This window comes from Desmodus rotundus, chromosome 4, assembly GCF_022682495.2.
Source record: "Desmodus rotundus isolate HL8 chromosome 4, HLdesRot8A.1, whole genome shotgun sequence".
In the NCBI taxonomy this organism is placed as follows: Eukaryota; Metazoa; Chordata; class Mammalia; order Chiroptera; family Phyllostomidae; genus Desmodus; species Desmodus rotundus.
Window position 1 is genome coordinate 162423 of NC_071390.1, and position 12958 is coordinate 175380.

At 52.2% G+C, this 12958-nt stretch overlaps 1 long non-coding RNA gene across 1 annotated transcript; it reads right to left on the bottom strand.

Annotated features, from left to right (window-relative positions):
- Nucleotides 1-1179: 1179 nt before the first annotated feature.
- LOC123479292 (uncharacterized) lies at nt 1180-4188 on the bottom strand. The gene is made up of 3 exons (XR_008426608.1): nt 3794-4188; nt 3526-3592; nt 1180-2881 (listed from the first exon to the last, which is right to left on the bottom strand). It is a non-coding gene; the product is annotated as an uncharacterized lncRNA (long non-coding RNA).
- Between the last annotated feature and the right edge of the window lie 8770 nt (nt 4189-12958).

Here is a 12958-nt window from a genome sequence, read left to right on the forward strand (position 1 = left end):
ACATAGAAACCAAAAGAGACTGATAGGAGAACTCGAGAGTTAAAGATGCCAGCTTCAGCTGTAGTGGAGAGCTGCTGTTCTAGGAACTGGAGTGCATGACCCCGTGACTCCAGGAGGGGGGCAAGCAATTCAGACTTTGTGCCCCAGTGTGTCTGCCAGCAATGGAGATGGTACCTGAGCTACTGTGTTCCAGGGAGGGATTAAAGAATTTTTAAAAATATTTTATTTATTTATTTTTAGAGAGAGGGGAAGGAATAGAGAAAGAGAGGGAGAGAAGCATCCATGTGTGGTTGCCTCCTGCATGCCCCCTACTGAGGGCCTGGCCTGCAGCCCAGGCACGTGCTCTGTCTGGGAATTGAAAACATGACCCTTTGGTTCATAGGTCACGCTCAGTCCACTGAGCCACACAAGCCAGGGCAAGAATTGTTGATCAACAGATGAAGAAGTGCCATATTTTGCCGTGTATAATGCACACTTTTTACCCAAATTTTTGAGGGAAAAATAAGGATGTGCATTATACGTGGGTAGTACTAATTCTGTATCTATATAACTGTTTTTAATTCTTTTATGTATGCTTGTGCATTAAAGGTGTAATTGTAGAAAGCAATAACAATATTCATATGCAAAATAATACCCTGCAACACAAAATTCAGTTCTGTTGAACTTAGGATGAACTTGCAACGAAAGCAGTTTCAGCCAACAATTCAACAAAATGAAACGGAGAGTGACATGTTGTCCTCAGAGCAAAATATGATGCCGGTTCCCATCCCCTCGATACATGGGTGATGCCGACTTCACTACCAAACGGTGAGCAGCACGACACTTCTCTTCGTACACAGTAGGGGGGAGAAATTGTTGGAAAATGTTGAAACACTGCAAGCTTTAAGCCAAAAGTTATTAGATAAGCTAAAAGGTGTGGTGACAGAGCTGCTGAGAGACCCTTCGGACCTCCCCCCACAGAGAGTGCCATCAGACTGTGGGGCAACAGGAGGAAAAGCTTCTCCAGATGCCCAGACAGAAGGAGGCAACACGCGGGAAACCTCCAAAGTGGCGGGAGGTGCAGCAGGAGGCGAAGACCTGGATGCAGGTGCAGACTGGGACCCCATTTCAACCGAGGCAACACAAGAAGGTGGAAGGGTTGCACGAGAAAGAACTGATGACTCCTCAGGGACACCTGAGTGGGGCTTTGGCTTTATGCAGAGAGAAGGTTTGAGCGTGAGGACAGGAGCAAAACTTGCCCCAAAACTCGCAGCAGCCCATGAGAGTCAAGTTTTAGAGTTTTATTCTCATGTTTTCCGTCTTTGAAGGACCGACAGCTCTGAGCTGTCCCAGATCGCCAGTGTGGATGAGGCCCCACTCACACCTATGTGCCATCCGGCAGAACCGCGAACGTCAAAGGAGCAAAGACGTGGCTGTCAGAACCAGTGGTCGTGAGAAAACACATTTCACTGCTGTTCAAGCCTGTCGTGCAGACGGGACCAAGCTCCACTTATAGTCATCTTTAAAAGAAACACGCTTCCAGAGAAAGAGGTTCCAAGTGGAGCTATTGTCCATGTGCGTGAAGAAGGATGGGGGAATGAAGGAGGCATGAAAGTCTGTTTTAACAGAGTCTGGTCACGAAGGCCTGGAGGGTTACTTAAAAACCAGCTTTGCTTTCTGATCGCTCGAAGCCCACGCACACGAAGTGCAAAAGCAATCGCGGCAGACTTGAAAACCCAACTTGCCGTGACGCTTGGTGGCTAAGCAGCCACCTGCCACCTTAATGTGTCGGTCAAGAAGCCCTTCGAGGCCCTAAAGGAGAGAGAGTGGACGTCATGGATGCAGTCAGCTTCACAGTTACCTACAGGCGGGGTCAAGGAAGCATCCACTGCCCAGGTTTGTGACTGGATCCTAAGAACATGGAATGGCGTCAAGAAGGAAGTGGCTTTGAAATCATTTACAAAATGGGGCATCAGCAATGCTGTGAATGGAACTGGAGATGGGGAAGTTTACAAGGATGAGGAAAGGACTCTTCAGAAGACACCGGTAATGCAGAAATTGAAGAAGACGATACTTCTGATAGTGACAGTGGTGAAGACTTCTTGGCCTTCCATGACGTGTAAATTTCTTAAATTTGTTACCAGTACATAAATTTTTTGTACCTAGTAACTGTTCTTCTGTTTTGTAATTCCTTATTTTAAAAAAAAAAGATTTTATTTGTTTATTTTTAGAGAGAGGGGAAGGCAGGGAGAAAGAGAGGGCAAGAGACATCAATGTGTGGTTGCCTCTCGTGTGCCCCCACTGGGGACCAGGCCCGCAGCCCAGGCCTGTGCCCTGACTGGGAATGGAACTGGCAACCCTTTGGTTCACAGGCCAGCACTCAACCACTGAGCCACACCAGCCAGGGCTGTAATTATTTGTTACATAAAAGTTCTTGTACCATAATATGTTCAAAAATAAATGCTAAAATGCCTTTATAACACAAAAAACAGGTATCTAAATGTAAGTAAATTGATAATTGAATTAAAAATTAAAACGAAAGACTTTTTCCCTGACAGCCAGAAACATGGGTATGCCTTACACACGGCGACACGCGGTGCCGTGAAGTCACCTGTGGGACCGCAGCTCTTGTCCAGCTAACCTTCTCCCCAGCCCCTCACCTGCCCTTTCTCCTCCTTACGAAAAGGTCGGCTTGAGGTGAGATGCTAATGGTCTGTCCGGATCCGTAACCTGCGGTCTTCCCGGGTCGCCGGCCATCTGAACAAAGCGCCTGCAACGATTCCACCCCGTCTCCACTTATTGGGTCTGGTGGTGACAGGCAGCAGGAACGCCAGCTGCTCTGGTTTCGAGTCCACCGCAAAGAAGTCCTCAGGCAAGAGGTTCCTTAGCCACAGCTCCCGTGCTGAGGGGGACAACATTTGAAGGGACGAAGAGAACTGCTGCTCCCCCAACAGATGCAGGGGGACAGTTTCAAAGAAATGAGGCCAGAGAGACATCTGCGTGTGACGCTACGTAAGCGGAGGCGGCAGCTCGGGTGCCCGCACAGTGGAACTACACGCCTCTCCGTGCACTGCACGCCTCCTCAGCATGTTAACTGCCCACCCAGGGGTGGGTTTCTAGCCTTCAAATGAGGAGGGGTCACAGAACAGACAGGCTTTCTTGCTAGTGAGCATGTGTGAGTGGAAGGCACAAAATGTAAGTGCCCCACAGTAAATCTTGCAGACGGCAGTGTCCTACAGTCTAGCTGGTCATTGGCTGTAGAAGGGAAAGCATTTGGAGGTTGATGGGATCCTGCCAGCTGGGGCCCCAAGGGGACTGCCCCGTCCTCACACACGAGCTGAACAGAGAAGGTTTGGGTGTGTGCACATGTGTTTGTCTGGGGTGGCAGTTGCAGAGAGCAGCATCATCTTCGTGCTGGCTGTCTCCACGGCAGAGCGTCCACTCGCAGGTTCGATTCCCTGCACATCTGATCAAAGGGGTGTCTGGCAGCCCCAATAGTGCCTGACTTACCGGCAGCAAACTCACGGGCCACGGATGGAAACTCACCATCTGAACTCTATTCCACTTTGTCAAATCAACTGGTACAATCAGTGGAGGCAAACAAGGGAGGGAACTGTTGAGCAATTTTGAAATAGTTAACCTCTGATTATTAAAAAAGGTATTATTTTACTGTAGAAACTTAGGGGATAATTATTCTTTAGAATCATTTAATCAAGTTCTTTAAAAATTACATTAGAATTTTCATTAGATTTGCTGTAAATCAATAAGGTAATTTGGACGGACCTTGTGTGTTTGACATCTTACCTGTACTTACCTGAGAACAGGTAATCTTAGACTCCAGGTTATTTACACCTTCTATCTCTAATCATGTCCTTTGCCCAGGCCCGGCCCACATTTCTGACAGCTTTGTGTGGGTGCGGAGAGGTTGTCCACCTAAAAAACAAAAGGCTGAAGTGAGAGGCTGTGGGGAACCGTTCCAAGTGTGGGAAATGTGGCCCAGCCCCCCTCGGAAAAAGCGAGGTAGGCGGGCAGGACCCACGCCCACGGACAGGTTCTCCTGTAAGAAATCAGGCCCTCATTGTACCTAGACTGCTATGAGACTTGCTCTTGCTAAAACTCCCCCACCCTGAATTGAGGCAGCAAATGTTTACTGAGTATCTTTATCTTCCTAAAATCTGAGCTAGACCTTCCAGGTATGGAGCATAACCGGTTTCGACCATTTCTCCCTTTACATTGCAAATGTCCTTCTTTGACACACCCTCTCCTTTGTTGTCTGCCAAAGATAACCACCCCAAACAAACCTGTGCATAGTAAGTGAGGACCATCTTTGATGTAAGGGGCCTAGAAAAACAACAAAAGCCTGTCCAGGCAGGGCGGGTTGCTCTCCGCTTGAGAGAGTGGCCGTGCCGTCCCTTTTCCTCCACAGGACTCGGTAGTCCATGTGAATTTGTCTATTGCCGCCACAACCCAGGATCCTGCCGGCCGGGATCCGCGTCAAGAGGCAGCACACCCCTATTTAAGGTCCCAAAGAACAGGTTCTCAGGGAGGCCTGACCCAGGCAGAAGCCCCAGCAGCGTCGCCATTAGGAGGTTCAGAGGTGATGGCCAGGGGCAGCTCGAAGAAGCGGGAGGGGACCGTCGTGTGACAGAGCTCTGCAGGCCAGGGCTCATTCTGTCTTCAAGCCGGTGACAGAGGGAAGATCTTCATTTCTGCGTCACATTTTGCACTTTTACATGAGCAGTACAAGCTTCTGTGCCGTGGACGTGTCGGCACGTGTCGGCACTGAAGAGGACCACCTGGTGTGCTTCTGTTCACAGAAAAGCGAGGCCGCGCCCACATACTGAATTCTAACCCATTTTCCTTCTCTCATCCCGGTGGCAAGCCCTTCGTCACCCCGCATCTAAAAGTGCCGTAGGCTCCTGGTGTTGCCTTAATTCTCCTGTGTTAGGAAGGGGCGTTGAGCCCCAGCAGGACTGGCGGTCTCGGCGCCCCTTCGGTGTTCTGTGCCCTGGAGCTGGGAACTGACTCGGCTGGCCTGGGGGTCCTGCCTCTGTGGCACCTGCTCCTGTCTTTCCGGTGGCCAGTGGGCAGGAGGAAAGGGCTGTTCCCAGAGTGGAGACTGAGCCTTCTGACCCTCTGCTCTCTTCTCCGTCCGCTAGGCCTGCCAGGGGCCGATGCCTGCAAGGTCCACACGGCCTTTCTCCTTTTTGCTGGTTTCTGCTGTGGCTCTGATGGGTGGGAGTGAGACAGAAAGAATGTGGGCGAGGGGGGGGCAGCAGGGCTTGTGCCTCCCACTGGCCAAGAACAGCTGCACCTGCACAGCCCCCAGGATGTCTGTGTCCTGGGAGGGGCCCAAAGGCGGGTGCTGGTGCAGCGCCAGTCAGAGGCCAGGCCCTCGGCTCTCGGTCCGCTGTCCGCCATGTTTCTGATTTAAGCACAGGATTTAAGCACAGGAACACGTCTGTGGAAAACGAGTGACACTTTTGAGTGGTGCTTCTTTTAGAAGCAAGGCCTTCGGTCGTGCATCTTGTTTAATGGCTATTAGAGTCCTCTGTGGTCCTTTACTCCCCTATTATTTGTGTGTGTGTGTGTGCCAAATAGATATCTTCACTACTTTGTTTCATAGTTTTGAAAAAACTATACATTCATGTAGATCCCATTGTAATATAATATAATGCAATACAATATAATGGAATGGAGTATAATGTAATGTCATATAATATAATGTAATGTAATATAACATCAATATAAAACCTAACTTTTTATGCAATATACCATTCATTTCAACTACCAGGAATTTTAGTTTCAGAATATTGGCTTTAAATTTGTTAATAGATATTTTATGTCTCATAAATCAATTTCAGCTTCCGGTAGCCGCCTCATCAATGATCTGCCTGAAATATTCACTTTGCAGTGTCTTCGCCTGTCACCTCCATGTGACATCTTGTGTTCCTGGGGTTTTCACCCTGAGCCGTGCACAGCCTACTCAGCCAGGCATTGTGGGGACAGCATGAGGGGCACGCAGCTCCCATCCCCCTACACAGTGGCTGGGCCGGAGGGTCCCTCGGGCTCCTTGGCTCCTCCCCATGCTGAGCTCTCCTCAGGGGTCCAGGTATCTTCTGTCACGGACAGGTTTCCCTTCCTTCATACACACAACACAGCAGCATCACTATCCCAGAAGTTCCTGAGACGCAGCTCAGCAGCCCTGAGCCCTCCAACCGCACAGGTGTGCGGGGCGGCAACAACCTCCCCGAGCACCTGGAGGCTGTGGCAGCAGGCAGGGCTGGGAGTGGGGAAGGGGTGGGAAGTGTGTCAGAAGAACTAGCCTAGGGCGCCTCTCCTGGAAATGGGCTCTGCTCCATGTGGTAAGAGGGCTGAGACCCCAAACAGCAAGGAGGCAAACAAGCATGCAGGGTCAAAACACTCTTGGATAAAACAGTGACTTGACAAAAGCCAAAAGCCTTTTCCAAGTAAACAGGAGCAGGGAACACACACTCCAATGTCCAAAGGGCACGGCAGCCTGGGCCAAGAGCAAAGTCCCCACTTCAAAGGGAGCGGGGATCACGTGCATGTCCTCCTGCCAGGCACGTGGCGCTGCCTGGGTCTCAGCCGGGGCTAGACTGGCAGGCGGCCGAGCCTCCCTGCCGATCCGGTCTGTGCTGTTCGTTGGATAAATATACACTTAGGCCCCCAGGAGGGGCCTCCTGACACGGTGTGCTGGCCAGCTCCCCAGGACTCCAAAGGAGACACCAGCTGACAGCCTGGAGGTGACCAGCCTTTCAAAGTGCGAGGCAAACACATTTATCTGAGGCAGAGAAGCAGCTCCTGGTTCAGGCAGGAGCCGGAGGAGTGTCCCGACGAGGACTGCCAGCCAAGATGGAGGCACAGGCAGACACTCTCGGGGCGTAGCGGGCTGCCAGGCTGATGCAGGAGCACTGCCAAGCTAAGCGGTGCGAGCCGATGACCAGGAGGCGGGAGGAGCAGGTGGAGAAGGGACCTGGCAGCTGCTAGAAACCAAGGTTAGCAGGAAGCCGGCGACTCCAAAACAAACATCGCAAAGTCAAGCACAAGGCCACTCAGGTTGCAGGACTGGGGTCACCCCTGTGTACAGAGTGCTGCCGTGGTGATGCCCGTCCACTCTCCGGGGTGTGGGGTCTGCAGCTGGGTGCAGCACCGGTGGGCCCCGCACTGAGCAGCAGCATCTAGGCCACAAGGAGACGCTGGAGCCCAGGGCCCTGTGTGGCCGCCCTGCAACCAGTGGCCCAGCAGACGCCCCTCCCATGACGGTCTGTGGTCGGGCCCCTAAGGGACTCAGAAGGCACAGAGTGAGCCTTCCCTCACTTTGACCGTGAACGTTCCCTGCATTTGCAGAGACGTGGAAGCTCATTGTGGCGGCAGCAGCAAGCCAGGCCCAGGACTCCAGATTCCCAGAAGGAAAACGCAATGGCTGGGACTGAGCCAAAGCACAGGATGGGATTTTCACCATGGGGGCTTCAAGGCGGGCCCTAGGGGGGAGGACAGGGTCTGGGGAGGGGCTGTGAACAGCTGGGGGCACAGCCTGGACATGCCTGGGCATTGGGGGCTCTGGCGCTTTGGGGTCACAAGTCCCCAGGCACAGCTACCCAGCCCAGCCTGGCCCACTCCAGGCCACTCCCTCAGGGAGGGCAGGCTCCCAAGAGGCAGGAAGAGTGTGAATCACCCTGGCTCCAGCCCCATCCTCTGCTCCAGGCCAAGGCGGGAAGCTCGTCCCCTCCACAAGAGTCAGGCTGGGTCAGGGGCTGCGTTCCAGAGAACAAAGGCACAGACTCAGCTCCGTGCAGTCCCGTGACACTGACTGACACCCCCACCCCCCTCCCAGGCCAGTACAACACCCCCTATGGCCTTGCACACCCCTCCCGGATCCATCTCAGACCACCCAGGCCTCCAGGGCAGGACAGGGCCTGGCTCAGGTGCACACTCCCTGCAGGGCCAGCATCTCTTAAAGAACCTGACCTACTTGGGGACCAAACCACACTGCCGAGTTCCCCCTACTGATCTGTGGCTCAGATAGGTCACAGACAAGCCAACGCTCCACCGTTTCAAACTGAAGCAAAAGACAGCACAGCAATTTTGGTGTCATTTTTCCACAGTAAAATAGGTCAGGGCAGAGACAAGTCTGTCTTTTCAGGAACATCAAGAACAAAATTCAGGAAGGTTGTCCAAAAGGCAGGGCTGGGAACGGCGCCCCCTGTGAGCGCGGGCGCGCCCCAGTGTCTCCGTCTGAATATTAGACTCTCACATGTTCATGAGAAGACAGGAACCACTTGCTCGGGCAGAAAGTGAGATGTGGTGTGAACCGTCTTCCCCAGGTTAGCGACCTGCGTTTGCTGCTGGCCTTTAAGCCCAGTCGGCGTCCTTGGCAGGACTCTGGGTGCAGGGAGCAGCAGCACCCACCCAGAGGTGAGCCGGACCTCTGAGGGCACAGGCCCCAGGCTGAAGACAGCCAGCACGCTGGAGGCACAGAGAAGGGCCGGCACCTGGGGCCTCAGGGACAGTGTGAGCTGACGGACGGCTGGTCTGCCGAGGTCTCTCCCCAGAAGGACCTCAGACAAGAGCTCTGCACACCCCACCCTGCAGGGAAGATGGGGTTATTTAAACTATCTTCTAGAGTGTTTCTAAATGTGCATAAAAATTGAAGAGACCATCCACACTGAGAATTCCTGTGAGGTCACACCCAGGTTCCCTTATCACTGACACCTGATAACAATGTGGGGTATTCGTCGTTATTGATGAACAAATATTGATATGTTATTATTAACTGCAGTCCATGGTTTATTCAGATGGCCTCAGATTTGCCCACTGCCCTTTTTCTGCCTCATGGTCCCATCTAGGAGGACAGCACACGACACTCTGGGGCCTGCTGGCCGATAGTTTCTCAGACTTTCCTAGGTTCTGACGACCTTGTTACCAAACATAGGTCCGGCTGCCTGTGCTACAAAAGCCAATTCTCAGCAGGAGGAGACGTAAGAGGCCTGCAACCGGACAGGAAGAAGTGAAACTCCCTGCAGTCAGAGACGCGGTCTGTGCAAAAGACACCACAGAATCCACGCAGGGCTATTAAAGCTAGTAAGTGCAGGAAAGTCGAGGTCAACACACAAAAGTTACTTGTATTTCTACATACTGGCAATAAACAATCCCAAAGGAAATCAAGAGAACAGGACTTCCGGTCAAGATGGAGGGGTAGGTGAACACACCTTGCCTCCACACAGTTATAGCCAAAACAAGCTAGACTGCAAATTTCACCCAGATTTGTCAGAAAATCGTGCTGTGTGGAAGTCTGACAACCAAGGATTTAAAAAAGCCACACTCATTCAGACGGGCAGGAGGGGCAGAGACAGGAACGGGTGGTCCCACACCCACATGTGTGGGATAAAAATCAGGACAGATCCCAGCCCCAGGCCAGAGCACCCCACCCAGGGTCCCAGAGCCGGGAAGATAAGTCCCCCTAACTTCTGGCTGTAAAAACCAGTGGGGGTTGGGGGCGGTGGAAGAAAGTGTGTCCTCTTAAAGGGCCCACAACAGACTTAGGACTCATGCAGACCCACCCCCTCTGTGCCTCAGCACCAGTGGCATATGGGGAGAAAGTGAAGCCCTCAGCACAGCAGCACTCACCTGCAAAGAGGGTCCAACAGGCCAAGAGGGGGGCCACAGTCTCTAAGGGGCAACAGCACCCCTGGTCACCTGTGCCACTGTGCTCCCAGGCAACTGTGTCCGCCAAATGTGGGAAACAGACTCCAGCTCAGTGCTGAGCCTTCTGAGAAGGAAGCGGGGAGCCCCATCCCCTCCCCAGTATATCAGAGTTGTCATCTGCCACTCGGAGTGGGGAGTCTCCCACCCCCACCCTGGCCTGAGCCCGCACAGCACCCACAGCCTGTGGTGCAGCCCAGGCTGGGCTTCCTACAGACCCAGGTGGGAGACTCGTGGACAAGTGACCACAGCAGCCAGGGACAGGCCCCATGTGGGACACAGCTTTCTCTGCCTCGCACAGAAGGTGTGTGACGAACAAGGACGGCTCCAGTGTGTCATGAAAGAACACAGCTGTTTGATCAAGAACGTTGAAAACGTGCATGGACTTGGAGAGCTGTGCCTGAGAAGGTGGCTTCTGCAGTCCGGGGACTGACTCAGCACAGGGATCCTGGTGGCTGTTCCCGCGGTTCTCTCCCCGGAGCCACCAACCCCAGACTCTCCTCAAGTATCCCTAGTCTAGTCTGTTTCCCCTCTGCAGGAGCCCATTTGGGACTTCCGGCCAATATGGAGGCCCAGGGAGACACACTGTGCCTCCTCGCACAACCAAAAGAAGGACAACAACAATTTGAAAACAAAAAACAACCAGAACTGAGGGAAAATCGAACTGTATGGAAGTCCGACAACCAAGGAGACAAAGAAGACACACTCACCCAGACCGGTAGGAGGGGCGGAGACGGGCAGCCGGACAGAGAGGACTCGCGGCAAGGTGGTGGCTGGTGGACCCAGCGAGGCGGTGGATTATGGAGCAGGGTGGGCAAAACTGCAGCTGGCCATCAAGGTAGCAGCTGGTGGACCGGGTGACAGACGGCACGACCCAGGGCTCCAGCACGGGGAAATAAAGCCTCGAACCTCTGAGTGAAAACACCTGTGGGAGTTGAGGTGGCAGTAGGAGAAACTCCCAGCCTCACAGGAGAGTTCGTTGGAGAGACCCACAGGGACCTAGAGCATGCACAAGCCTACCCACTCAGGAATCAGCACCGGAGGGGCCCAGTTTGATTGTGGGTAGGGGAGGGAGTGACTGAAATCCGGCAGAGTGGAGCAGGTGCCATTGCTCCCTCTCAGCCCCTCCCCCACGTACAGCGTCACAGCACAGTGACCAGCCCAGCATCACCCCGCCCTGGTGAACACCTAAGGCTCCGCCCCTTTACATAACAGGCATACCAAGACCAAAAAAAAAAAAAATGGAGGAAATGAAAGAACAGATCAAAGCTCCAGAAAAAATACAACTAAGCGACGAAGAGATAGCCAACCTATCAGATGCACAGTTCAAAACACTGGTAATCAGGAAGCTTACAGGATTGGTTGAATTTGGTCACAAATTAGATGAAAAAATGAAGGCTATGCTAAGAGAAACAAAGGAAAATGCACAGGGAACCAACAGTGATGCGAAGGAAACCGGGACTCAAATCAACGGTGTGGACCAGAAGGAAGAAAGAAACATTCAACCAGAAAAGAATGAAGAAACAAGAATTCAAAAAAATGAGGAGAGGCTTAGGAACCTCCAGGACAACTTTTTTTAAACGTTCCAACATCTGAATCATAGGGTTGCAGAAGGAGAAGAGGAAGAACAAAAAATTGAAAACTTACTTGAACAAATAATGAAGGAGAACTTCCCTAATCTGGCAAAGGAAATAGACTTCCAGGAAGTCCAGGAAGCTCAGAGAGTCCCAAAGAAGCTGGACCCAAGGAGGAACACACCAAGGCACATCATAATCACATTACCCAAGATTAAAGAGGAGAGAATCGGAGAAGCCACAAGAGAAAAGGAGACAGTTACCTACAAAGGACTTCCCATAAGACTGTCAGCTGATTTCTCACAAGAGACCTTACAGGCAAGAAGGGGCTGGCAAGAAGAATTCCAAGTCATGAAAGGCAAGGACCTCCATCCAAGATGACTCTATCCAGCAAAGCTATCATTTAGAATGGAAGGGAAGATAAAGTGCTTCTCAGATAAGATCAACTTAAAGGAGTTCATCATCACCAAGCCCTTATTCTATGAAATGTTAAAGGGACTTATCTAAGAAAAAGAAGATAAAAATATGAACAGTAAAATGACAGCAAGCACACAGTTATTAACAACCACACCTAAAACAAAATCAAAAGCAAACTAAGAACAACTAGAACAGGAACAGAACCACAGAAATGGAGATCACATGGAGGGTTATCAACAGTGGAGTGGGAGGGGGAGAGAGGGGGAAATGTACAGAGAATAAGTAGCATAGATGATAGGTGGAAAATAGACAGGGGGAGGGTAAGAATAGTGTAGGAAATGTAGAAGCCAAAGAACTTGTAAGTACGACCCATGGACATGAACTATAGGGGGGGAATGTGGGAGGGAGGGGGTGTGCAGGATGGAGTGGAGTGCAGAGGGTGGAATGGGACAACTGTAATAGAATAATCAATAAACATATTTAAAAATAAAATACAAACGCGCGTGGCCCATGACTTGCAATAGTAAAGGTGGCAAATGCTTCTCTCTGTGAGCGGCCTGATGCCCGCCAGGAGGGGACAAGTAACTGGTGGAAGACCTTCGAATCGACAACCTGGACCAGGGCGTGCCCGCTGCAGGTTCTTGGTGGGAAACATGCCGGGCGCATGGAGCCTGGGATACCGCTGGGACACAGGCCTGCGTCTGTGCATCTGCTCACCGGGAAGGCCTCCGTGGGCACAACTGCGACGGTCAGCTGTCTGTTTCTGAGAGGCAGAAGTGTTTTTCATTTGCTTTTTTGGTCTCATGAGTTTCGAACTCTACAGTAACGTGTATTTTTTCTAATCAGAATCATGCCCGTGAAGCTCATTTTCTAAAAGGTTTGGCAGCTCGGGTCTCCCGACTGGCATGGATTCCCAGAGAGGGCCCTGCTGGCCAGCCTGTGTGCCGAGGCTCCAGGCCCTCCTGAACCGCAGCCGTGCACCTTGCCAAGCCCCCAGCGTGGGCCTCAGGGACGTCCAGCGTTATCCACGAGCCACCAGGGCCACCTCTTGAGGCCACAAGGGTCCACTGTGTGTGCTCAATGGTCCAGGACACCCCTTCTCATCCCCCAAGGCCCTGTTGGGAGCTAACGTCCAGCCTCTCTGGATGCCACCGCGTCTCTTTCATCAGGGTTCCCATCGCTCCCTCCACTGCACCAGAATCATTCTCAACACCGCCAGCTAGGCCTCTCTTACGCGCAGGGGTGGCACAGGGAAAGGGCGG